This window comes from Agelaius phoeniceus, chromosome 3, assembly GCF_051311805.1.
Source record: "Agelaius phoeniceus isolate bAgePho1 chromosome 3, bAgePho1.hap1, whole genome shotgun sequence".
NCBI lineage: Eukaryota > Metazoa > Chordata > Aves > Passeriformes > Icteridae > Agelaius > Agelaius phoeniceus.
In genome coordinates, this window is record NC_135267.1 from 82,758,037 (window position 1) to 82,784,560 (window position 26,524).

The 26,524-nt window shown below is 45.4% G+C and overlaps 1 protein-coding gene across 3 annotated transcripts in view; it reads left to right on the top strand.

Moving 5' to 3' along the window:
• The first annotated feature begins 21,877 nt into the window (after positions 1–21,877).
• Positions 21,878–26,524, top strand: part of LOC129118966 (protein ELYS-like) — a 43,770-nt gene continuing 39,123 nt past the window's right edge. Inside the window, exon 1 of one of the 3 annotated variants that reach the window (XM_054630630.2) lies at positions 21,878–22,029. The gene's annotated coding sequence lies outside the window, so the exon portion shown is untranslated. Of the gene's footprint in view, positions 22,114–22,142; positions 22,351–26,524 lie in introns of those variants that run through there. The other 2 variants (XM_077175742.1, XM_054630631.2) reach the window with 2 other exon arrangements.

The window sequence follows — 26,524 nt, forward strand, 5'->3', positions numbered from 1 at the left end:
AGCCTATCATTTCCTGTTTGCAGAAACAAATCTCTGTGATGTTGCTTACCAAGTTCTGCTCACAGCAGCTTCCTCCTTCTGAACAAACCCTCCCTTCTTTGCTCATATTATAAATCTTCTTCACTACCAGAGCAGAGCAGCCAGCTGGGGTTGGCTCCCACTGGACAGTCCCTCTACAGCCCAGAGGAGAGCCCTGTGTGGGCAAAGGTAAGAGAGGGAGAAAATAAGATGCAAGCAAAATTGTTGTTGCATGGGATGAGAATTTCTATATTAGCACCACAAAGGTGTTTTCCTTTGGTTACCATATTTAAAGCAAGGCTGGAGGCAATGAGGATACCAGGTTGGAGATTTGACCCCTTCTCCAGGGAGTGGATGCTGAGTATGAGCAGCAGCCGTGCTCCCCAGAGCTCCTTCCCTCAACATATCCTCCTTGATGATCCCTCCTTGCAATTTTCCCCTCCAAAGCCTCACAAGTGGTGAGAGAGCCAACAGTCCATGAGTGCCAGTGTTCCTAGCTGCTGTCTGCTCCATCTATTTCTGAGCCAGGGGAGAGCAGGGACCATGCCCTGCCTCACCCTTTTGACCAGAACAGGACTTGTGCAGACTTCTCTGTCCCTCCTACCCACCCCTCACTGTGGTATTTTTGGGGTCCCCAGCATGAAGGAGGAATTGAGAATCTGACTCCATGTTCTTAGAAGGCTAATTTATTGTTTTATGTATTTATATTATATAATATAAAAGAATACTATGCTAAAACTATACTAAAGAATAGAGAAAGGATACAGACAGAAGGTTACAAAGAATGATGATGAAAACTTGTGACTACTTCCAGAGACCTGACACAGCTGGATGGTGATTGGTCATTAAGTCAAAACAATTTACATGAAACCAATGAAACAGTCACCTGTTGGATAAACAATCCCCAACCACATTCCAAAGCAGCAAAACAAGAGAAGTGAATCAGATAATATTGTTTTCATTTTTCTCTGAGGCTTCTCAGCTTCCCAGGAGAAGAAATCCTGGAGAAGGGATTTTTCAGAAAATATGACAGTGACAGCTCACATCCGAACAGGACTATTTCCTGCATTTATTTTGTCTTGCTTAATATGTGCGCCAGGTAGCCTGTTATTGCCACTGTCAGTCCCAGATACCAGTGCATGGAGCTGGGAGAACTGGTGCTGGTCCAAGGAAGGAGATGCCTGCCTGCAGGCTGGAGAGCCCTACAGCCTGGCACAATGCACTTGCTGGGCACAGGGTGCCTCCAGGTGATGGACATCTTGCAGGAGTATCTCCATCCTCTCTGTCATGGGCCTTGGACATGTTGGTTGCAGGCAGGAAAGGAGCATGTTTTCCTTCTGCCCCATCCCGTGGCATTTTTGGACAGCAGGAGCAAGATACATATGCTTTAGACCCCCTACAAGCAATGATTGCAGTTAATTGTCATGGAGAGGTGGCACAGGCTCTCCCTATATGGAGATCCTCCGTGGGAGTGCACCAGGGCAGCATAACTCCTGAGAAATTCCTTTCATCATCCCTTACTTTTATAAGGAAAAATATATCCCCATGTCTGTGGGAGAAAAAAATGCAGCAGACATTTCCATATCCTTCTGCTCAAGCCTCTGGGAAGTTATGTACACATATGATTTCAGAGCTGACTGTAGAATATTTTGCAAAGCAGCACTTCCCTGACTTTCTTTGCAATGTCCTTTTGTTCTGCCAAAACCCAACAGATGTGTCCTCTGCTGGTGAGCATTTTAAAGAATTGCTCGTTCCTTTTCTCCCTCTTTTGCAATACTGTTTTTCTGTTTGGTTTCCTTCCATCATTCACATCATAAACTTCATTAATCTTCGAGGAACATTTATGTTTGGGTGCTGTTCACCAGGAAAGAGCCTCTCTCAGAACAGCTCTTAGTGCTGCTGCTCTGACAGAAAGAGTTCTCTTACATAGAGCTGATACCCAGCCTTCATCCCTGCCATCAGTCTGCTGGGAAAATGAATCCTTTCTTCCCAGGTCTCTTGTTAATTTAATTATTTTTGTACTGTTCAAGTGGTTTTCTTTAAAAGCTGACTTCCTGCAAACATGCACTATACTGCTGTGGAAATACACAAATGGTTTAGTCATACATCTGACAGTTTCTGCTGCACGACGTGTTTTCTGCACCTAAGAGATCAGACAGACCACTTATGAACTCCAGAATTTAGATATCTAATCTATTCTGACAACCAAACCCAGAATTAAATGCTGTTCACTGGGAGGCAAAGTGGAGAACAATGGCACTTGCCAGCCCTCATTCCCATCTCAGTGTGCCACACACACTTCAGCCTTTGCCTGGCTTTAGTCCATGCTTCAGATAAGAGGTCACTCAAGACAACAGAATTTACTTCCAGGCATTGTAGGGCACTCAGTTGTTGTTTTGAAGTACATATTTGGTTGCAATTGTTGTTTTGAGGAACATATTTTATGTAATATATTTACATAAAAGGCAAAGCCCCCCCAGTTTTGGCCCCTGAGTGACTGTCTTTCAGACAAGCACTCATTTGAGAGCTGCACTCCTGCTCCCAGTGCTCTCCTGGAATAGAGCTTCTTTGCTTGGACAGAGGCTCTGAACATGTCTGCAGAAATATCAAACCATAGTGTATCCTGCTATCACAACTACTGAGGAACTCTCCCTAGGTAGGCAGAACACTCTAATGGCTTAGGCTGACGAATATCAGCTTTGTAACTGTTGACTGTGTCACTGATTGACTGACAAATTCCACTGACAAATTCTGGGGCCTTTCCCTTTCCCTTTCCCTTTCCCTTTCCCTTTCCCTTTCCCTTTCCCTTTGCCTTTCCCTTTCCTTTTCCCTTTCCCTTTCCCTTTCCTTCCCCCTTATTGAACCCTATGATCATTTGCTGACAGCAGAGGTTTGTCTGCATGTATTTGATTTACTTGTCCAATTAACAAAAGCCTTTTTAATGCAGATCACCACAGAGTCTCCTTTAGGTCCAAGCATAGTTCTGGAAGCCTCATGTCCTCTCATCAGCCACCTCTGGGCTCTCCTGAAGCAGTCCAATTTCTCAGAGCAGGCATTGCTAGAGTGTCTCCTGTCAGACTCAGACACCGCTGTCCCTGTGTGAGTGACGTGATCCAGGAAACACAAACGTCCAATATCACTTCAGAGCCAGGGCCTACCAGCTCCTCATGAGTAGCACCATGCTCTGTGAGTGAAGCACTGACAGCCACTGACTGCTTGGGAACATGCCATTATTCACCTCAGAAAGGAGGTAGCAAGTTTGATCTCTGCAGGAGTAAAGTTGGGGTCAGACATCAAGAAGTGTCTAATAGCAACACCTGGAAATGTAAAGGAAGATAGGTGGATCTGGTTCTGGTCTATGCTATCACAAGTTACTGCTGCCTTTTCAAGAAACCTACCTTCAGTGTCCTGAGTCAAAAAGGTGAAAGAAAAAGACACAATTTTCAGAAGTTCATTATCACAGAATTACAGAATGGTTTGGGTTGGAAGAGACCTTAAAAATCATACAGTTCCAACCCCCTGGCCATGGGCAGGGACACCTTCTACTGGACCAGGTTGTTCCTGGTCTAACTTAATATGCAAAGTTAGTTCCTTTGCATATTAAGAGAGGAGACTGATCTTAACTGATTCAGTATTTGGAATAATCCCACCAGCATGCTTTTTCAGGTAGGTGTCGAGGTCTCCCCCTTCAGCAGAGTCAGTGGAGATGCTAGCTCCTCCAGTCAGTAATTTACAACACCCAGGCTGGAAGGCTACAATCCCAAATAGGAGATAAGGATGCTAGAAGTACACCCCAGTAAGCCCACATTCATCCATTTAATGGCATGAGCATGTGCCATATAATCAGGTGGGAAACAGCTGTGTCTGGGTCCAGCAGTCTTACTCCCAGAACTTGAGTTATCCTGCTTGAGCACCTCTCATCTCAGCTCCAGCATCACAGGCACCTGACAGGTTGCATTGCAGTTCACTTGCCTACTTTTGCTATGTAGATTACACACAATATTGTCTTGGCCATGCTTCCCTACCACACCAAATACACCGTGTCTGTTCAGGCTGAATATCCCCCTGCCCTGCAGAGTTGCTGCCATGAGGAAAGGTCCTTCACTGTGGGTATGTTGCATTTTTATGCTATGTGGTAAAAGAGGAGGTGGCTGCTGAGGGATTCATTTCAATGAGTTCACAGCAGTCTTGCCTGGGCCTGAAATCTGTGTGGGGTGAGTTTGTTCTGCCTGAGTGGGGAGAGGGGAAACAGCTCCATGAGCCCCCTGTGCCCCCATTCTGTGCCCACCAGACCTTAGGAGCTGGCCACGGGCTCCCTGTGTCCACAGGGCACTGGGTATCACACCTGTGAAGGGGAATTTAGCTTTCTGAAAACCTTGGGAGAGTCATCCTTGGCATCCCCCTCCTCATTTTTCTCTTCCTCAGTCCTCCCTAACAGAGGGCTGCCACACCTGGGGATGTTACAGCAGAGCAAAGCCCTCCTCACCCAGCACAGTCAGGCACATATGTGCAGCCCTGAGTGAATCTGTTTTCTGTCATGGAAACTCCTCAACTCCTCCATCTCCCCGGCAAGAGAGCAGCTCGCAGATGATTTGGAAATCACTCTCTGCCAAAATAGGATCTCTGCCATTTGACCAGAAAATCTGTGTTTCAGATCTCTGCAGGAACAGAAACCCTGTCCTTTCACCAATTAGAAACTTGGAAGGTATTCAAGTAGAGGAAACCAAGAAAATTATGTTCACAGTGGATGTTCTAGAGATGGGGAAAGCTGGCTCTGGCAGGCCTACAGGCAATTTTAAAATACCAGCAAATATCACTCTTGGGATAAAAAGCTGGAATTAAAATACATTTATATCAATGGAGTCCCCTGATCTAAATAATCTCTTCCCTCTGCTGGTAATTTATAACTGGTAGTAAACAGGAAAATGTGTATTTCAGCACTGAATGCATTCATCCTGCCTTCTGCACAGTGGGGTGAACGTTACCCTTGCACATCCTGGCAGGCTTCTATACACTGACAAATACCCCTGGGCATGATAACTGAGCTATGCCAGGCAGTCCTCTTACATGTGATACAACTTTGGCTTCACAGCCAGCAAACCAGAGCCTGAGCCCAAAGGGTTACCAAGCATATCTGCAGATAAAGTCATAAACAGAAAAATGGGGACTCACAAAGCTGAGCTGGACACCCTAGAGCTGTGCTGATAACACTGGGCTGAACTCAGGTTTGGCAACCAGCACTTTGAAGCATGTTGAACAGTGAAAATCTCCCTGACTTCATCAAGGATCTGGTTTCACATGTGTTTTCTCTGCTCAGATGTACCAATGGCCTGTAGCCAGTGATTTTCAGCCCTGTTTCTACCCAGCATGTCTTAACCCTGGCAATTCAGGCAAGAATTTTTTCATTAAACAATATTGCTATTTTCCCTCATTTCTGCCAAGATGCTTTTTCACAGGCATTTCAGAATTTCTTCTCTCCCTAGGTCTTGGGCTCTTAAACATTTCCTACAAGGAGGAGAGGATAGACTGTTTGCATACCTCTGCCTTCCCCTTCTTTTCCAGTCTGGTTTAGCCACCAGCTCGAGTAGAGACTGCCATTCCTGCAGCCCAGCTGAGAGCACATGTCCTTGTGGCAGGATAGAGACCAACCCAAACAGCTCTCCCTCAGTGTCCCATGATGGCAAAACCTTGCACCATTTCATTAACTTATTGTCTGCTTCGGGGTTTTGGTTTTTTGGTTTTTTTTTTTTTTTTTCATGTGCCATGAAGAACCTCCTTGAAGAGTTTCCTCTCCTTCAGTCCCCTCCAGAGTTTCAGAAGTCTTCTGAGTTGTGTGGCATTCTGTTTGGGTCTGTGTCAGCAAGTTCAGACTTTACCTGAACTGGCAGTCCCTGAGCCATGTCTTGGCTCTGTAAGGTTTATGCCCTTCCATCTCTTCCTCTCATCCATCTACTAGGCTTTTCCTCCTCTCTTTTTAAAATGGATCTAAACATTTGAGGCTCTGGGGTCTATCTGATGCTGCAGTTGGGATTTTGTCCTCCTGGAAGATGCAAACCTGTACCCTATGTACTTTCACTATGAACCTACCCAACATGAAGCCTAAACTCTCAGGTGGCAAAGAGAAGCCAGTAGAGGAAATAAAATGGAGTTTTCTGCCCTAAAAGCAAAGGAAGTTGGAAGAGACTAGAAGAGTGCTGAATTTCCACCCTACAGCAGGTCATGGAGGAGGTGAACACAAAGGCAATTCCTTGTACTCCCTGGGAGGGACAAAAGGGTCACGTATGGGACCAGGGCAGGGAGTCCATGACAGGACTGGCTTGCTTAGGAGGTCAGCCCAGGTCAGATGAGGAGCCCCATAGAAGGTTCAATAACAGTAAGAAATGGGAAAGCTGTTGTCTGGGAAGGTCACTGGGAACTTTGGGGGTAAAGTTCAGGGTGGTGTAAAGGCATCAGTGGGGCCAATGCTCTCTGCCCAGACAAGTCATTCCCAGTCTTAGCACTACAGGCTAAGGATGAAGGAGCATCTGTAACATCAGCTCTGATGAGTATCAGTGGACTGGTCTGCATGTTCAGGGTGCCATCTTTGCTCTGAGCACAGTATCATTTTCTCTGAAGTGGGGTCATGCTAGTGGTTGGTGCTGGGCCTTGAGTCCCCTGGGACTCTCTGTTGACCAGGGCTCTGTTTAGACCCAGTCTATCTCTGACTTATCCAGACTAGATGAATGGGTCCTGGCTAGAAAGGCTACTAATAAATTTACTAATTGAGCTTCCTTTATTAGGTGGATTCTAATGCTGGCTCAAATGTACCCATTTGTGAAACGTTTTCTGGATGATGTCTAGATGTTCTGATAATCCAGACATCACCTGATTATAGCCAAATAATTGTTTCCATTAATTTGAAACCACTCTTCAGTGAAACTGACCCACAATTTCTGGTTGAGCCCTCACTTTGCAGGGCAGCTGGTGTCATAGCACCATCTCCTCAGTTTTTCTTGATCTCATTGAGGTCTATTGACACTGTGTTGCTTTTGCTGGTTAGAGGACATGATGAGCTCTTGCCAGCCTCAGCCAGCCCTGCTCCCCTGGTTGAAGCAGTGACTGGGAACTGAGTGAACTGGAGTTTGAGTAAATGAAAGCAATGGGCTTGATTATGCCAGATGTCCTGGGCAATTAGAGTGTTACAGAGAGGAAAGGATCTTAAATGCAGCAGTGGGTCTGCCTGGGCACCCTCCAGGAGGTCAGGGAGTTCGTGATGGCTTCTGATGAGAACACCATGCTTCCTTCACCTAACACACTTTTGTTTGGGGTTTTCTATTGTGCTTTAACTGTGAGAGGAGGAACAGCCAAGGAGGGATGACTCACAGCCGTGCTGGAGGCAAGGCAATGACTCAGAGGTGGAGCTGGCTTGCAGTCCAGCTGCAGCCTTACATCACAGGGCAGCGGTGGGGCTGGAGGGGCTCCCAGTGTGCTCTCCTTATTAATAACCCTGACAAAAGATGCAGTGACTTCTTCTTGGCATCTTTTAGCACATTCCCTGCCAAAAATTGCCTCATATGTTCACCTGCTTCCATCTGACTCAATCATCTCTGAACACAAGTGACCAGGCTCAGTCCTGGGATGGCAGGCGAGGCCTCAGTCTCTGCCTTTACGTGATAGCACTAAAGCCTACTGCAAATGCCTGGCCTGACATATCTGACAACAGCATTTACCTTGATTTATGTCTGTATCACACTGGGGACTCATCATAGTCCTGGGGTTGATTAGTGCACCACAGAGCCCAGCCATGACACCTCCTCAAAGGATCTCTGTGTGACTTGGAAGGACCTCCTAGGGAGGTTTCATCCAGCCTGGAGAGCTGCTCAGCTCTTGCTGAGCAAGAAGCAGCTTGTTAGCACTGCCCAGCCAGATCTGTTGCAGGGAAGCTGCTGAGAGAGGCAGGTGCATGCTCACTCTGGTGAGGTGGAGGCCATGCTCTCCCCATCCTGCTGTCTGAGAAAGTCCTTCACTATGAAAACACAGTGCCCAGCTGCCATAGGGGGAAATGGCAGAACGGGCTAAGAAAGGCATGCAACAGAGCTCAAAGAGTAAAAGCAGACTCCTTCCCCAGAAAAAAAATATGTACACACCCAGGACGGGACACAGATTTATTCCCCCACTTCCTTGAGTTGATGAAGGCAACAGAAGCAATGATACATGATCTCATGTGGAAATGGTGAAAACAAAGGTGCTTTGGGCTTGCTTGTCTTCAAGGAGCAAGGAGTGAAGAAGGCAGGTGCCTGGAGGAGCAGCTCATCCATAACACTGCCTGAGCTGGGCTGGGCACTGCATGTCACCTGCTCCTGATATCAGGTGCAAAACCCTCTGGTTTTTTGTCTTTTATTTCTCCTCACTGGATTTCTCAATCACAGCAAAGTGTGTTTTGGTGATATTTTTGTCCCTTGGTCGGAGGACATGTTGACAATCTCACTTCCTACCAACTGCAACACTGCAATTGCTTAATGCAGAGTGTTGTCACATCACTAGTTTATCAGACAGAGCATTTCACGTTTTTAACCTCTCATTCAAATTATTTTATAAAAATGCCACAATAGTTTTCTTGCTATAGCCATAAACATCAGATACTGTGCAAGATTCAGTCCAAACAGCCTAAAACCCCATTTATTTCAATAAAATTACCACTGGTAATTTGTACCTTTTCATTTGAGAATGTGTTCGCACATGAAGGAAATTAACTGTTTTCAGATAAAATTACTTATTGCTAGCAAATTACCATTATTTTGACTTGCATCAACAGTTGCTAATAAGGCAAGATGGGGAGGGAGAGGAACATGTGTCTGTACCAGCTGTTGTCTCACTCTTATCCAAACAGCATGAAGAAGTTGCTGGCAGTAATCACAAAGAGATTTTCTTTCTTTCTCTTCAAGCACAAGTATAACAGCTGTTGCCTCTAGCAAGCGTAATGTTTGCCCTATTGATGTTCATCCCATACCGAGTTTTGTAACAGACCAAAGAAAAATAACTCCCCAAAATGGTAACAGTTGTGCAATAGTCAAACTTGTTTCCTATGGTTGGCACTCAAATAAGAAAAAATCCCCAAAACCAAACTAACCACATGAAGATGTAATGACCCAATGCGCAGACCTGTCCTGTGCGAAGAAGGGCAGTAGCAGCAGAAATTATCACCCTGGTCTCCTGGTGGGACACTGCCTCAGATTTTCCCACAAGTCCTTTTCTGTTGCTATATCAACAACTGCACTCCTTGTTTCTCTGGGCAGCAAGTCTCCTTCTTGACAGAAACTTTGTTTTCTTGCTCCACACTGGGCCTTGTGACAAGGAAGCGGCACAGCTGGGCTGCCCCGGGCGAGGCTGGCCCTGCTCTGCTCTCTGCTGCCCATGGACACTTGCAAGCTGTGTCTGCTCCAGTAGCATCATATCTCCTTACCTGAGCTGATGAAGTAGATGAAAACACATCATTTTGGGGGTGAACACTCATTTTTCTTATAATTGTGTAGTGTCATGGCCACCAGTTTTCAGAGGGGAGTCTCTGCCAAGGCAGCCTAGGTACTACAACAACCAGCAACCCATATAGTGCTAGCTCTGCAGCACAGCTCAACTTTTGCTGAGCAAACCCAATTCCTATTAATTTATATCAAAGAAAGAAAAAATCACCCTCTTGGTACAGGCAACCCCTGGGTTCTGAATTTTTCCTTGTTTTATTTATTTTTGGCAGACAAGCTGCTCACTTACTGTCTTCAGCATCATCTCTGATTTCCCTCCATCAGCTGTGAGGTTTTAACACTGCACATAGCCTGAACAATTCCTTGTTTCTCTCCCTTTCATTCTGAGACCTCACCTTTGTCCCCCTATCTGTCTCACCAGTACTGTATTCTGGTACTGTCCAAAAAAGTTTCAGGCTGAGGTGAAGTAATGTGGGTCAACTCACTGCAAAATACCCTTAAAAGAGCTGCACTAGAATAGAAAACTTGGAATACCCTCTTTAAAATCCAGCAGGTTAGCCACAAGACAACAGACATAACTCTAAGTGCATGCTCAGGGATCCAGTGTATCAATATCCAGGGTAATGTTTCTTCAGTTACAGCAGTACTTCTTTTTCTGGCAGACCTCATGGGCAACATGGTCAAAGACAAATTATAGATCTGATACTCCTTCACAGGCTTTTGATTAATAAATCAAAAAGTGAAGAGCAGCTAAAATCTCTAACATATGCAAGGAGCTAAAATAATTTGTGATACTTTGGGACAAACCTCATTCATTCAGAAGAGAGTGGGCTGGAGAGGAGGATACTCACTCCTGTGATTTAATTTCAGCTGAAGTGAGAGGTGCTCAGCTAGCATGCAAACTGTAGCAGCATAATTTGTCATTCGACTAGAAGTCATGATTTGGATGTGGAAATGACTTGGTAAAATCCAGTGATTTGCTCTTATGCAGAAAAGAGATTAGAATATTGAATCTGCTTCTTAAAGCTTGAAAAATCTGTGAATTTTTTATTCTCCAAAGCCAGGGCCAAGTTGCAGCAATTATTTTGGTGTAAAGTTATCTGACGTGCTCAAGGGCACATGTGGACTAGAAGTCAATGGTGCCATTTGGCCCTTCAGTAGGTCCTTGTTTGCTGTTAGCTTTACAAAATTCAGGGAATGTGATGTTCATCATCCAGCATGAGCAGCTGCTGCTGGAGCTGTTCCTTGGCTGGAGTGCTGGTCAGCCAGGGGCCAGCAGTTCCTCCAAAGTATATTTAATTTTGCAGTGTAAGTTTTTGAGCATATTTCTTAAGAGGCAGCATATGAATAAATACACAGATCCACCTGCTAGCCAGTCTGAAGCAGGTCTATTCAGATGCCAGGAACTGGGATAGCTGGTTAACATTTCTGGCTCAACTTTTGATCTGTTGCATGAATTTTGGCAAGGCATTTCTCACTGTTGCTGCTTCCCTTCCAGTTTGTCAATGTGCAAGCACTTTGTGTGACAGGAATAAATGTAGTCTTGTCTTTATATGAAGCCTAATGAGATGGGACTCTGATCTCAGCCAGTGCCCCTAGACCAAAGACGTTGAATTTAGATTTTTTTTAGTTGGGTACCTCTGAAAAAAACCCCAAAACTTGGGAGCCTGTTTGTCAGCAGCAGCAGACCCAGGGCCACAGTGAGACTGCAAGGAAATCTGAACTCTCCTCTTACAGGACAAGTCACAAAGCAAAACCAGGCAAAATGTTTGCTCTCAGTGAGATCCCTAACCAGAGTCCTGTCTGGTTACAGGACTCTGGTTAGGGATCTACAATGCACTGACTGGCATTGTAATATCAATGATAGGAAGTGAATTCAGCTTGCTGAAAACAACCAGTTTTGGATCACACAGCTGGTGAGGCATCTGACAGGCCACATGCACTGGCTTCTTTCCTCTGGAAACCCCTGGCAGCTTTTAAATGTCAAACCTTTTCCAAATCCTATGAAATTCTAGATTAAAAGAATCCTTCATGCAAAGAAGCTGGACACCATGAGCCAGCCATGGTGCTGCAGCATCAGTGGTGGCACCCAGGAGGAGGAGCTGGGTCTGTGGGAGGCACTGGTGGCAGGGAGGAGGCCCCTTGCCCTATGTCCTTTTTCAGTGTAATTTTTACACTCATCCACAGTTTGAGGCTCAGCATCAAGAAAAGATATTGTTTCTTTGTCAGCATTTTTTCAGGGAACTCCCATGGGAGTTCCCTGAAAAACTCCCCTATTTTTCCCACGGGCTGATGTTGGACACCATACAACCTGCAGCAGAAATGTTTGCTAGCAGAAGGGAGAAAATAGTAAATATACCTCCCTCATTAAAAGGAAATGTTTTCCTACAAGCATCAAGCAACACAAGTTGGCAAACATACTCATCTTAAACACTCGTTGTAGGGCATCACCATTCATGTATTTCCTGAAAGCTGCACTGTCTTGTGTAATTAACACCGTACAAGATGCTGGTGTAATTTCTAGTGGAGGTGGGGAAACAATCCAGCTGATCGTTGCCTAGGGTGATGTGTTTCAACAAAGTTGATGCTACACAGAAGCTGGGTCTCTCTGGAAGGAAAAAGACCTCTGCCCAGAAAGCCCCTTGGAGCCTTGGAGCCCCAAGCAAAAATGCCAAGTCCCATACAGGTCAGGTAGTACCAATTCTGGGAACTGTCCCAGCCGTGCCAGGGACATGAGCCCAACATAAACCACCCCAGGCATTGCAGGCAGGGGCTGTTAGGCAGGAGTGAAAATCAGGGGGTCTACCCTCCACAGGCTCCCTTAAAGCCTGGCTAGGCATTGCCCCATGCCTGAGGTTGCCAGGCAGAACCTCAAGCTGGTGCCACTCAGTTAATTTCCATTATGCCACTTGCAGAAAAATATTTTTTAGCTTTCAAGTGGTGGAGAAGGGGAAGCAAAAAGAACTACTTATTCACAGTAATTCTTTGTTCCAGCAGTTAATGAGCAGATTCAGCAGACTGAGTGATGTTTCCTCTAAATTGCTCAAACCAGAGGTCACAGTGGCTCTTTCAAGGGCACTGGCTTTATGTTAGCTGTCTCTGTTTGCAGAGGATGGATCACCTCAATTTTTCAGTACAGGTGGGTCACAAACCCAACAAGGCTCTGATCACTTTCTGCAAGGCACCAAGCACACACTGACAAATGAGATGTCTTAGCACTTCTCAGGAGGTGATCAGCATCTGGCAAAACAAAAGGCTGCGGGGCTGAGCTATCCTGACAGCCTACGCAACAATAAATTACACATTGAAGTTGCTGTGCTGGCAAATGCATTAGTCACCCACACTCAGCAGTGCTTCTTGCACAGCTGGGCACATTGACATTAAATCTTACCTGCACTGGGAAATGACTCTTTCTCTCAAACATTTTCAAGAGCCAGTCTGTTGCAGATGGTTTGAGGCAACACAGATATCCTGAGCTCTTCTGCACAAGGCCATTTCTATAATTTGCTTTCTCTGCTTATAAAGGAACAGCTGAGTACTGTGTGCTTTGCAAAAATCTGTCCTTGATGGCCATTTCAACATATATGACCACATTTCTAATGAAAAAAAGCCAGTCTGATTTTTTTTCAGGTTGAATTTTCCAGCATTTGGGGTTTTGCTACCTGAGTTTGGACATGATTGCCTCCAAGTTTTCTAGTTAACACCTATTGGTACTTTGACCTGAGGTCACACATGTAGAGGTTAATCACCAAAGAAAATGCCTAATACCAATAATGTCATTGTGGTCCCCAGCTCAGCTTGTGTTGAATTAGGGCATTCCAAATTTAACATGATACAAACCACCTTACACATGCAGTAATTGCACAGTGATAATGAACTGTAGTCAGCAGAGTGGTTTTGGTGCAAGTGGAACTGGAGTGTTTTTATTTTAGACCTCAGAAAGCATCTGCAGGCTAGTTTGCAGCACCTCAGCATGGCAACCCATTTCCTTAGTTTAGTGCACTGTTGCCATTGCACTGCATCAACTGAGTCCAAAATGCCCCTGAACCAGAAATCACAGCGAAACTGTATTTCCGAGTTAGATTTTAAGACCTTATTCTTTAGGATTAATTTGTTATTTTCCAAATGTGCAAGCACATGATTCCTTTATTTCAATATGAAGGGTAATGAGGATTTGTCAGAGCTGGAAGAAAGGCCAGAAAAGCAATGAATAAATTATCTTTTTTATTTTGTGGGAAAAGCTTGATTTTGGATTACTGATCATTGGGTTTTATCTACAAAACCATAGGCATAAAAACCATTGTGCCCAAATAGTACAATTAATTTAGTCAGATTACACATGGGCTATGCAGGAAATTCTACTCTGCTGTGTAAAGAAGTGCTGTTTGTTTATGCCATCAGGCATACATCTTAGGTTGGAAAGGGGGTGTGTGTTCTATTCCTATCTGTTAGAGGTGGGGCAGTTATCCTCTGTTAATTGGGCAGTTTTCTTTATCTCTTCCACAACCAATCCACCCTCCGGGGAGACATCTTCTGTTAATGGGCTATTGGATGTCACTGCATGACTGATAAAATTACACCATCCCATTGTGAGAGGCTCCACCCAGAGGGAGGAGCCAAGCATTCCTACCTGGATATAATCTGAGATTTGGAACACCACAGGCAGCCTTTCCCACTGGATTCCTGGAGGAGCAGCTGCTTTTCTTCCTGGATTCCCAGAGGAAGACCAGGCCCATCTACACCACCACTGGACCTTCAGAGGAAAACTCCACCCTTCTACAGGATGACTGCTCCAACAGAACCACATCTGTCACTGCAGGAGGACAGCAGCCACCATTCAGTCAGACTGCTACCAACACACTGACTCGCAGGGTGTCAGGTCATATTCTGAATCTGTTTTCTTTTTTGTACTATTGCATTTGTTTTTGTTTGTTTTGTCTTTTTTTTTTTGTTTTCTTTTTTGTACTATTGCATTTGTATTTTTAATTTTCCTAGTAAAGAACTGTTATTCCTATTCCCATATCTTTGCCTGAGAGCCCTTAATTTCAAAACTATAAGAATTTGGAGGGAGGGGGTTTACATTTTCCATTTCAGGGGAGGCTCCCGCCTTCCTTAGCAGACACCTGTCTTTTTAAACCAAGACAGACATAAACTCCATGTTTTTCAAGACATGCAATGCAGCCCAGGTGCTCTAAAACATGAAGGTCCTTCTGTGTTGGCTGGTGGGTACTCTCATTGTGTGACCTTCATGCTGCACGAGGAGGAATGTCAGTTATCAAAAAGGCTAGGCAAGTGAAATACTGCTGGGGAACTTGGGAATTTCTTGTGTGGTCAGCTAACAAAACAACTGAGAAGAAAGGAACTTCCTGCTTTGAATTGACTGGTGTAAGGCATAGCCAAATCACCTCTGCTTACCCTCAGTTTGCTCTGATATGTTGGTTATTTTAAATACATTGAAACAACCATCTACCTTTACCTACACAAACCTAAAAATAAACATAAAAGGAGGGATAAGCAAATGCAGGCCATGGACTTCCCTATAAAGAACTTCAGTATAGAGACTCCTGTGCCTGGGGAGTTATTTTACCTTTTATTTCATGATCAGCATGGATAATTGGAAGGTTTTAGATCAGTCTAACAAGCACAAGTTATGGGAGAAGCTTGCTTTACGGGGATTTAATTGGCTATGCACTAAACAAAGTTTGTAACCACAGTCACTTCCCAACTCCTGGTGAACAGAGTGATTCCTGCCAGCCACAGGTAGCTACCTAAAAGTGAAGCAACCTTTCCCTGACACTTTCTAGATTCCCCCTAATGTTAGAGGGAGAACCAGGCACCCCAGAGGGTCTGACCTATGCAGGTGTCTCTCCTACAAAGGACAAACAAGGTCTGCTGAAGTGCGTACTCTTTTCTCCAAAAACAGGAGAAAAGGGAGCCAAGATGGTTTCTTTAATTTGTTGGCAGTGGTGCTGTAGGTGGGACAGGGTAAGTTACAGGGCACTGCAGGGCTGTAAGCAAGGGAAATCTGACTTAGAGATCAGCCAGCACAGTTGAAGATAAACAGTCTATGGGCACACTTAAAGTCGATACTCTCCTTTCATACAGCCAAAGTCAGATGAGATAATCCTATCATAATGACCAGCTTGTTTCTAGAAGCAATAATCTCCCTTGAAAATACACCTGCATTCCTTCTCAGCCTTGCTATTGACAGAACCATATTAATTTTGGGTTAACATGAAGGTTATTGTATCGTGAAGAAATGCATTGACTTTTGGGGGTGGGGGAAAGGCTTATATGGGCATAAGCCATACCCATATGTAAAATATTTGAAATCCCTTATTTCCTCACTTTTGACTGCTTTGTGCAGATTTTAATAAACAACATGATGTCCATAAATTATGAAATGAAAACCCTGAATGGCATTAGCCAAGCTACTGATATTACTCAGAGGTTCCCACCTGCCTGAAGCCAGACCTTGCAGTGTTTGTCTTCTCTCTGCTGCTCGTTTAGGAACAGATGTATGCAAACTAAGTGTTTGAGCAAGGACAGGTCCTCTCAGTGTCACAGCTCACACCAAACCCACCAGCCACAGAACTTCCCCAATTGCTACACACAGCAGCAGGATGACAGAGCACCAGAACAAGAAAACTCTTTCCTGTCCCAATCTGATTTAAGGGAAGAAAAGCCATATTTTTCAGTCTGCAAGAGCAACATGTCTAGGCTTCAGATTACAATGGAAAGAAACCAAACAACAACAATAAAACGTAAGAAAAAACAATTCCCAAATTTAGTAATATGTAATCCTGTAATGTATAAAATTCAGCTGGGAATAGCTCTGACAATCAAGCTGCAACATTTTCTACAGAAAAAACTGAGATGTGATAATACTCAGTATGCTGCTCAGGAATGCAGTTTTCAAGGTCTCCTAAGGTCCCTCTTTTTCTTTTTAAACTGAAATGCATACACTTCTCTCCCTCCTTATTTTTGTGACTTCATGACACTTCCACAACTGCAGTTTCAACCCAACCACCACTTAATATTTTCTTTCTCTGGGAAATTCTGGAGTTCCTCTCTTCATATTAAATTATTGCTGCTCTAGTGGAGAATAGAAGAGATCCCGTTATATTATGTTCGGTCCATTAAGTCTCTAATTACTTTGATTTTGATATTGAAAAGCTCTAATTAATTCTTTTAATGTGTAATATTGTTAAAGCCCTACAATTGATTTAATACAATTTTAAAGGAAAAAACAGAAAATAATTATTTCCAACAAAATATATAGTAGAATTAAAGGATGAGAATACTTAAATATTACATAAGTGTAAGAGATGTATAGAACTAATTGCTAGTATATCATAACCAGGCATTCTGAGTCCAGAAAATTAAATTAAGATGAGACTCTTAAACCTTACAAAAATCTCAGCTGAAACAATTATATCAGCTGAAATAATTCACAGTGAAATATTTCTAAAAGCCCAAACACCTGCCTTTTGTGTCTGAGTCGTTTTAATATTTGGCTTTAAAAACACCACATAAACTGTCAAAATAGATTCCTTCTGTGTAATTACTGAAAGGCAGTATTTAATTCCTTGTTTTTAAACTTGCACCCTTGTAATTTGGATAAGTATAACCACATTGCTAAGCATCCCGTCTCTTTAAACAATCCTGTGCTTGAAAATAATCATTACACCACTGCAGCATCTTCTTCTTTGTTTCACCTTTACACCCCTGATACATGCCAACAGTATGACCTTCATTTTAACACAGAGCTTTCTTCATCTCGGTATTTGCTTACTTTTGGTGTAGCTTACTAAAAATGCCAGACCACGAGGACCAAGAAGTGCTTGTAGAGGACGCTACTGCATCATCTTCACAATGATTTGAAAAAAATATTATCAAGCATGCAACACCTTCCATTTCAACTTGAGGCAGAATCACAGATACTCAAATACAAGACAAAGGCAAAAGTGGATGCCAACTGGATACACCAAAGCAGCAGCCACACCCCAGTGCTGGGGCAGCACAAAGCAGCAGAGTGCTCGTGGGTCTCACCACTAATCAGATATTGACTTATCGACCAGGAAGAAAGGCTGTGCAGCAGGATGCCACCGGGGAGCCCAAACCCCACCTCCAGCTCCTTGTCATTCAAAAACTGCTTTTGGGGTCTTCTCCCAGCTTTCCCTGAGCAGACAGTCTGACTCAGTTCTGGAGCCCTTCCTTGCACCCAGCACTGTGTTCCAGGCTTCCCAATTCCCTGGGGAGGGGAATTGCCAGGGCCAGGTACGCCCGTGGGTGCATCAGGACACGGTGTCCAGACACCCACAGCTGTACAGCAGCCAAACTGGTGCCTGAGTCTGGGGAGATCCTCTTCAGAGCTGCTGTGCTGCTGCAGCTGTGACTCCACTGGTTCCCAACCCAGCCATAACAATTAGACTTGGCAATCATTAACTTGGCTGAGTAAGAACATAAGCTTTCTAATACAGCTCGTCCACCAGGTTTTCAGCAATCCTAACTGCATGAAACCTGATGACATCTGGTACACCAAGCAGCCTAATTTTTCCAGCTCAGCTGAACATTTCCCATTTGCATGCACTTTGCATACATTTTCAGCTGCAGCATCTTCCCTCTTTGCTGCATCTTCCTTCCTGCTTCCTTCTCTATTTGCACAACATCTCACTGCTTTCTTCCTGTGTTTTGACTTTGCAATCCCTGCATCTCAAACCCACTTCCACTTATCTCACTCCCAGTCTGCTGGTGCCACAGACGCAGAGCTCTCTTCTTTGGTTTTGCCATCCTGCTCCTTTTCTCGCAGTTGGTTCCACCTTCTCTCATCCCCTTAATTGCCTCATGCTCATTTTACCTTGTTAATTGCTCACTCTGCACGGGCTGCAGGGGAATCTCTTCTCCAGTGACAGAAGCATCTCCTCCCTGTCCTTCTGCACTGACCGTGGTGTCTGCAGAGCTGTTCCCTGACTCCATATTCTCATTCCTCTCTCTGGTTGGAATTGCACCTTTTCTTACTTTCTTAAATCTGTTACCCCATGGGAGCTACCACCATTGCTATGAACCGGCCTTAGCAGGCAGCAGGTCTGTCCTGGAGCTTCCAGGCATTGGCTCTGTCAGACACAGGGGAACCTTCTGGCAGCTTCTCACAGAAGCCAACTTTGAGGCTCCTCCACTACCAAAACCTGGCCACACAAACCCAGTACAAACATGCACCTCTATTCTCTTTGCTTTGTAAGCTCAGTGAAAGGCTGGACTCCTCCTCATGAAACTCCTCCTCCCTCATCGGGCCCCTGCCCCTACATTCAGTCAGGGCTGTTTTTGTGGGAGCCTCAAAATGACCTCTTCTTAGCCAGCTCCAGCTCTCCCCTCCATCTCCCATCACCTTGCCACAAGTCAGCTCGCCCTGAGAGATTATTCTCTCTGTCATAGCTCTGCCCTCCCCTTTCCCTTCCCTCACTTGACCACCATACCCACTTTTGGAAACTCCTCTTTATCTTGCTCTCCAGACTCTAGAATGGGTGATATAAAATTGTGTTCTTGTCCTCTTTCTCTTCTATGCCTTTATCTCCATGTAATCCCTACCACAAACATAAATTCACCTGCCAAGCAGCTTAAAAACCCAGTGCTCAATTCAGATTAATCTCTAAAAGAGAGATCAACCCAACCAAAAGTAAAAGGGTACAGCATAGATGTCTCTACCTACAATGGCTCCATCTAGGCATCCATTACAGCTAATCCTATGGGAGGTATCTAAAGCCAACCAGGACAGGCACTCAGGAAAAAGCTGTTTCCTTTCCCCACCTAAAAAAGGGAGTCCAGCTGAATGGATTGATGACTGTACTGTAGACACCTAAAACTTGGCAGGATGAGTCATTTTTCCAAACATGTCCTTGCTCAGCTCCCTGATGCATCCTCAGATAAGCCTTGCTGTCAGTTGAAGCTCAAGCTTGGCTAAACCAGCCAAGTTCATCCCACGGCCCCTCAGCTGCTGTTTAGGCCAATGTTCACTTATGCCTCTGACAGGGGGGACAGCTATGGTCCAGACTTCTCCTCGTGTCCTTATTCAGATCATACCCAAACCTTGAAAACACTGTTCCACAAATAATTCCTGACATGAAGCCCTTCTGTCTCCATGTGTGGAGCTAAGGCTCTCACCCCTGCTGAATTGCCACTTTGAATTGTGCTTACTGCCAAAGCACTTGTCTTTCCCTCAATAAACGCAGCCCTGTTCTGCACATAATCACTCTACATGTCTTTGCAAAGGATATGGGTCTGGCTGGTCCTCCAGTGCTGCCATGCCTATCTTTGCATTTCTCCCTGAGCTCCCTGCTCTCTGTCACATCAGATGAGAGCTGTCTGTCCTCGCTTTCGAGCCCACCCCAGATCTGTCTCTGTCATGCACAGCCTCTCACATGTAGCAGCCAGCTCTGCTGTCACCCATCAGCTGGTGAACAGGGCCAGGCTTCCTTCTTTGCAGGCAAATTCTGTCTCACCAACACCCTGGGACTTGTGCACAGCCTCCCCCAAGGTCAGGGGCAGGGCTGGCCTGTGCAATCCTTATGGTGGGCTCCTTCTCCGTGACCTGTGCTCTTCTATTAAATAAATTAATAGATCTAAAATGGCAACAGCAGCCACCAAGTCACAAAAAAGATTTGCATAATAGTATAAAGAATGGCAACTCAACATTAAGAGTGTGAAAAGTGCATATTATATGGCTCTACGCAGATATTTACTATATGTATTATGTTGTATTGATTAGTAGTGCTGTATTAACATTTTAATAGTATGGTAAATGTAGTTTTGTAGCTAAAATGTAACTTTTGTAGTTAAAATAGAAACTATGTATGTGGGAATTATTTTTAAGATAGGAATGAGGTACTTGCACTGAGATAGCAGCCACAGGACACCTAAATCTTTCAGAGAAAGAGAATTTATTGCTCCATTATCAGAAGAAACTAACTTCTTCCCACCTTGCTCAGCCCTGAAGATGCCGTCAGGATTAAGAGGACGAAGTTGACACTGACCAGACAGAATCCTTTGTTTGAATGGAATTTATGCATCATGTATGAGATGTATGAATATGCAACAGGCTATTGCTTGTAAGGGTTAATCCTCTGTTAACCTATGTCCTTTTTTGGGCATATTTTGCCCAGATAAAGGTACCCAGACAGTCCATAATTCTTTGTTTTTATTGTCTCATATTGTCCTAATCCCAATTGGTCAAATTTTTATTACTCTAATTATATTACTATTTTAATAACCATTTTATTACTATTAAACTTTTAAAATTCTAAAAACAAGTGATTGGCATTTTTCACAAGAAGCATAGCTGTAATTTAGGGATAATGTATGCTGGGAGAAATTAAATGCCTTTGCCACCCCTTTGATGATGCTGCCACTTCTTAGAAGCATTGCACATTTCATAGAGTCATAGAATGGCTTGGGTCAGAAGGGACTTTAAAGATCATCTTGTTCCAACACCCCTGCCATGGGGAGGGATGCCTTCCACTATACTATTTGTTTATCAATACCTGAAAATATTTCTTTAATGTCAAAGAATGTTTTGACCACATTAAAATATATACACTGAAAGGATTAGCATTTGACTTGCACTTTTGACTTCACACTTACTTTTTCTCCTTTCAGTGACTAACAGAGTAACATTAATTTTATATTAATTTGTTGGGGTTTTACATACAATTTCTTATTAAAATTAAGAGGAAAACTGCAGCTAAATAGCCTACCCCTTTAAATCCTTTCAAATGGGTGACCTAATGACTGGCCTTCCAGTACCTGAAGGGAACCTACAAGAAAGATGGGCAGGGACTTTTTACAAGAGCATGACAGGAGAAGGGGGAATGGATCCAAACAAAGAGTGTAGGTTTTGGTTAGATCGTAGGAGGAAGTCTTTTACTGTGAGGGTGACGAGGCCCTGAAACAGGTTGCCCAGAGAAGCTGTGGATGCTCCATTGCTGTAAGTGTTCAAGGCCAGGCTGAAAAGTGCTTTGAGCAACCTGGTCCAGCGGGAGATGTCCCCGCCCATGGCAGGGTGGCTGTAACTCGATGATCTTTAGAGTCCCTTCCTACCCAAACCATTCTGTGATTCAATGAACTCCAGCGGGGAAGGCGGAGGAGTGGGTGAGCGGCTCCTGCGATGAGAGGGTCACAGGTAGGCAGGGCCAGCTTTCCCCTGCCGGCGGTTTCCCCATAAGGTGCGGGGCAGGACAGCAGAGCCGTCCCCACGAGGTGCGGGGCAGGACAGCAGAGCTGTCCCCACGAACGGGCCCCGCAGGGCGGCGGTCCTGCCAGCCCAAGAACTACAGCTCCCGGCGTGCCCCGCGACAGACAGCAGCCACCGGGGCGGGGGCGGAAGCGGCTGCCGCGCGGCACGCCGGGATCCGTAGTCCGGAGGCCACTACAGCCAGCGCCCGGGGCCGTGTCCCGCGCATTTGAAAATTCCCGCGGAGGTTCGCTGCGGATCTCGCGAGAACTCGGCCCGTCCCCCCCACTCCCGTCCCGCCCCCCGCGCGGCGGGTGAGCGAGCGAGGTGGGTGCGCGGGCGCGGGGCCGGGCCGTGTCGTGCCGGTGTCGCCGCTGCCGCCGCTGCGGGAGGGAGATGCCACCGGCACCGGCACGTACCGGGAGTGCGGGCTCGGCTGGGCTGGGGGCAGCGGCGCGCACAGGAGGAGGCGGCGGAGGTGGCGGCAACGGCGACCCCCGCCTGCCCGTCTGCCTTCGTTCCTCCCTTTCTTCCTTCCCCCCCGTACCAGCGGGTACCGGGCGCTCCCGAGCCGCATAGGCCGCCACCGGCGCTGGCGCAGCGCGGGCCCGCGGGGGCCTCGGGCGGGCCCAGCCGCCCGTGCCTTATGTAAGTGACCCCCCGGGCTGCGGCGCCGTGTCCGCCACACGTGCCTCGGCCCCCGGCGGCGGGGGAGGCCCGGGCGGCGCGGCCTGGGCAGCGCACATGGGAGGCTCCGCAGCCGGGAGGCTCCGCCAGGCTGGGGGGCGTGGGAGATGCGGCGGCTGCCGCCAGGAGCTTTCCCTCCTGCCCGGCCACCCGCGCACGCCCTCTGTTTTCGCCCCTTGGGCCGTGTTTTTGGAGGGTTTTTCTTTACTTCTTTCTAATTCCGCCTCCCCCTCCCCCGCCGGGCTTCGGGGTTGTATTCCATGAGGAGGCGGGAAATGCGCTCTGTGCCTAGAGCGGCGATTGCGGGACGGGGGGTGCGTGCAGTGGGGAGGCCACAGCTTTGGAAGAATCCAGTGCGATTTGTGGGGGTCTCTGGGTCTTTGCACGAAGCAAAACATCGCGAAGCAGAGTTGCTGCTGGCTTAAACAAAAGTGCTCGGTGTCTTCCTTAATAAACTGTGAGTCCGTGTCTGGAGCTTCTGCCAATAGAATGCTTGGTGTCAGTCTTTCAGGTCTAGTGATTGCTTCCTCATCTTGTCTGGGGAAATTGGAGGAAACTGAGGGACGTGTTTGTGTCGGGATGGCTGCACCCCGTCTGGGGTACAGGGCCGAGCGTGGCCGTGCAGGTGCCTTTGCAGGGCCCGTCGGTCTGGCTGGTTGTGTCAGCCTTGGCTGGCACTGTCCCATGCGCTTGGGCACACAGCTCTGTATCCTGGGGAGGACAGCTCCTCATTCACGTGCTGCCTCAGCTCTCCTTCCTGCATCGATTTGCCTGGGATTGGTTTTTTCAAGCGTGATGAAGCTTCTGTGAATTTTACGTTTTCTGCCTAGGAAGGTGTTGGACAGTTTTGGAGAAGCAGTGGTAGCATGCCTTTCCTGGTGTGACGCTGCTTTGGTGGAGAGAATAGAATCCTTCAATTGGCAAGAGAGAGTCACCGTGTTACATGGGTTGCAGGTGTTTCTGTAGTTAGTTTTGTCAGGTTGCTGGTTGTTAAAACTTGTTGGACAATTAAATGTTCCAATTCCATCTGGATACAGCCTTGGGCAGCCTGCTCTAGGTGATGGCTTGAGCACGGTGTTTAGAAGAAGTGACTGTGTGTGATTCTGGCAGATCTTTCTCTTTGATGTGATTCTGGAATTTGTGCTGGGAAGGGCCAGTGATGGGATGGCATACCAGTGTGGTATGCTGGAAATGTCTTCCAAAATACAGGAGTAGAACAAAGGAGCAAATACGGAGATGAGAGATGGCAGCAAGGTCTCTCTTTTGATGTCAGTGAAGTCAACATGTCCTGTGAAATCTTGTCTTCAGCTGTGACTGACCATATTTTTAGCTTTTTCTTTATTGAGCCCATAACGTTGTTGGCCTTTTAAACTGATTTTTGTGGAATACCATCCGTCAAAGTTGACATCTCGGAACTCTGACTTGGTTGTATGTAATTCTGCTTGAACACGCAATTTCTCTTTCTTTTCCCTCCTTCCCTCTCCCCCCTCCCAAGCTTTTTAATCCAAAAATTTATGACATTTCTGTCTTTGGAAATAGTTCATGGTGCTTGGAAGTTATAAGTTCCTTGGGTGAAAAAGAATGGTCATTTTGGCAACTTGCACACAGACTGCATTGCTATAGGATACAGCTGGGAGGTTGAATTCTGGTTTATTCCTGAAAACAGAGTAAGCATGTGGCATTTTACCCTAATCTGATTTCTAACACAAATAAGAATGTGATTGTAGTTATTGTTTCAAAGAGAGCTGAAATGCAGTTGCTGTTGGATATATCTCTTAAGGTTGAGAGGCTTTGTGCCTTTAATCTAGATCTAAGTATTTCCCCTCTGTTTTGATTTCCTAGCTGTTCTTGGTTTAACTTAGCAACATGATGCAAGGAAAGCATCCTTATAGAGAGGTCAGTATATATGGTTCATAATTTGTTATAAAGTTTATCAACCTTGTTCCATGCCTGATTTCTAAAAACAAAAAGAGGTATTTATAATGGTCATTGCCTTACTGGAGCAAAACTGAGCATGCCTGATGCTCTAGTATTTTCATTTTCTACAAAAATGGTTTAGCTTTTGGAGTTCTACTTATTTGATGGTTCTTACTGGTGTTCGTGGATGGATTTTTTTAGTATTGTGGGCAGGAGTATGCTGTGTTAACATATGAGCTTTCCATCAGGGAAGGATTCTTTTTGGGATGGTGAGGAGTTAGTTTTTTAAACTCAGATCTCCCCAGTAGAGGATGTTTGAATTTGATTTCCAGTTTAGCCCCACAAGGTTCTGTGCTCTTGGCACAGCAGGTAGGCAGTGTCTCCAGCAGGATGGCTCAGGGTGACTCAAGGAGAGCACGCAGCTGAGAAGTTTCCTTGCATGCCCTTACCTGCCCTACTGCAAGATAATTGCTCACTCTTTTCTTAAAACTATCTTGCTATTATTGTGCTGTATGGTATTAATAATCATATACTTACCACACAGACATCTCCATTCTTATTTACAAAAAAAAAGAAAAAAAAATTATTCACTACAATAATTCTGGAATTTTGTGCTCTTTTCTAAAATTCCTTAGTATATATTGTCAGAGTCAGTGCTTTGTCAGGTTGGAGAAATGGGCTGACAGGAACCTTATGTAGTTTAACAAGGGAAGGTGCCAAGTCCTGCACTGGGGAGGAACCACCGCAGGCACCAGTGTGTGTGCAGGGGCCTGCCCAGCTGGAAAGCAGCTTGGCAGAAATGTCCCTGGGACACCCAGCTGGCCATGAGCCATCACTGTGCCCCTGCAGCAAAGAAGGCTGATGGTATCCTTATCCTGCCTGGGCTCATGAGGAAGAACTTTTGCCAGCAGGTGAAGGGAGGTGATCCTTCCTCTAGTACTGACTGGTGAGGCCTCAGCTGGAATGCTGTGTCAGGTCTAGGCTCACCAGCCTCTCAAGATGAGAGATGAAGGTGCTGGAGGGAGTGCAGTGAAGGACCACAAAGATGGTTAGAGGAGATTGGAGCAGCTCTTCTCTGAGAAAAGGCTGCGAGACTGAGACTGTTCAGTCTGGAGAAGAGAAGGCTCTGGGCTTCTCATCAATGCACATAAATACCTGAAGGGGGGTGTAAAGCAGATGGAGCCAGGAACATTCCAGTGGTGCCCAGTGACAGGAACACGAGCACATGCTGAAACATTTCAAAGATGCTATTCATCAACCAGATGTGTCTGAATCAGTATTTGGTATTATGGGTTACTCCTAAAATATATCCACTAAATTGCAATTAAACTAAGCAAGAATGCTGATCAAATTGTGAGGCCTTTTACTCTCTGGAGCCCCTGGATACAGTGCAGAAGTTGTCACTTGAAACTGATAGCAAGTACCAAAAGAGAAACTCAGCAAAACTACTGCAAGTGAGTTGTCCCACTTGGAACCTGATCTGTGCTAGTAGTGAATGCTGGCAGAGTGGTCAGGCTGGCTGGCTGCAGTAGTAGCTTTGCCATCAGCAGCATTTTTGTCAAAATGTTGACTTGTGCTTAGTGCAGGAACCTGATTTACCCTTCCTGCGCTTCATGTGCTTGTTGTCCTGCTGGCAGCAGATTCGGGAGCACAACCCACACTAGTGACCTGTATATAATACCTTGAGATGTCATGAAGAAAACAGTACTGTTTGAACAAGACAGTTCAGTTTGTCTTGTCTGTCAGAGGCCTTTTCTATAAGCCAGGTGACTTGCAAAACATAGATACTTAAAGTAATTTGTATTTCCATGCATATGGATTATCTCATATTTAGCCACCTGTTTAATCCTGTAAATTAGTTCAGCTCTTCAGTTTTTCCAGGAAAAAAAAATCTGTCTTGACATACTGAACTTTTGTGGAGTGCATGTATGAGCATGAAACTGTCTGAGGCCTAGAAATTTTTTCTCTAATACTGCAGAGATGTGATAAGGACAGGCAATAGGAAGGAAGGGACTGGAATAAGAAATATAAGGATTTCAGCAGAGAAAAAGAGCAATCTTTTGAAGTGTTGTATTATATTCACCTCTTAAATGTATGGAAAAATACTTCTAATTGATCAGCTATGAAATTCAGTATTACTTGAAAGTATTAGCAATATGTTTTCTGGAAGAATTTGAGGATGAATTTGGTCAAGAACTTCGTATTCCTGAATGCCAAA